Source organism: Cornus florida, unplaced genomic scaffold, assembly GCF_030987335.1.
Source record: "Cornus florida cultivar Cherokee Brave unplaced genomic scaffold, ASM3098733v1 CherokeeBrave_3.0.0_Hap2_Chr11, whole genome shotgun sequence".
Classification (NCBI taxonomy): Eukaryota; Viridiplantae; Streptophyta; class Magnoliopsida; order Cornales; family Cornaceae; genus Cornus; species Cornus florida.
The window spans coordinates 84943639-84945180 of NW_026775581.1; positions in this window are offsets into that span (position 1 = coordinate 84943639).

The window sequence follows — 1542 nt, forward strand, 5'->3', positions numbered from 1 at the left end:
GTACCATAAAATTAATTAATAAGTTATTTTTTCTTTGTATATATGTATATACATATATATCTATATATATACATATACAACTATCAATGGGTAATTGTCCATACCCATCAAATCTTCTATCCAAGCAGTCTATGGGACCTAATTGGTTGGCCCAATATTACTACTAACCATAACCATAAAATAAAATAAAATAAAATAAAATGAAACATTTAATCATTTACTCTACAATTAATTACAATTAATCAACACATCATATAAGCACACAATGAAATAAACAAATAATACAAATAACACCTAGACACATAATCAATTAATCAAGTAACACTTAATTCAATTAAACACATAAGTAATTAGTCAAATAATCAATTAAACAATTAAAAATGTAATTAAAACAAATTAATAAATACCGAAACTATCCTTTTAAAATTAGGGGTATTACATCATGTAGCTACAAACACACAATGATCTCGTCAAGAAGATTTACACAATCAATTATTAAGTATAGTTCATCTTCGGTTGTCACAATTTGTGTACCTAATTACTCTAATCTACGGTGTAGTACAACCCATCTTCCCTAAGCATGAATTAACAAAATACTTGTTTGTATAAGCAATTAAAATCATTATATAATCATCATTCAAATAATCACAGAAAATAAGAATGGTTTAGGTTCAATTAAAATACAATTAATTTCTAAGACAAGAAAATAATTCCATTTAAATTGATTATAAATTTTAAAATCCAATTACATTAGTACTACTGATGTAATTCTCATAATTATGCAATCAATACGCATATACATTAAAATCCCAAAAAATATAGACAATTAACCCATGTTACTTAGCTAGAGTTACATCAATTTCCAAATAGATGATTTAGCTACTCATGGAGAAGGTAGAAGTCTTCAATGATGTGTTGAACACCACCTCCATGGACCGCAACTATGACTGGGATCACCTTCTTCAAATGGAAAATTGTTCCAAGCCGCTAATATAATCCCTGGTGTATTCTCCTTTCTCTTTGCTGGACATCTCGCTCTTATACACAAAAAATTAAGAAAATAACATTATCAAGGTATTAACATATGTAAATATAAGGTATTAAGGAAACAAAAAAAAAAAAAAAATAGTAGAAGTGACATGAAATAAACATTCCTGAGGTATTAACATACATATGCAAATCTAAGGGCATGAATGTGCAACATTGAACGTTTATCAATTATCTGTACTTGAACACAGCTTTTGATTATTATTATTATTATTATTATTATTATTTTGCCCACATTAAACTTTAAAAAGAGTACCACCCATAAAACAAGGCCATTATAGAAAAAAACCATTTTCAGTAGATTGCCTTATCAAAACAAGAGAACACCAAAACAATGAAACTTCCTAAAGAAAACATCAAGAACGACAGAAGGGATGAAAATCCTGAAGTTGCTAAACAATTTAACCTTGGTCTTTCCCTGCTATCTTTACTTTTGTTCAGTGTACCCATTGGGAGCCTTTGTGCTCTGGATTGCTGTCAATGGCTTGCTCGCCT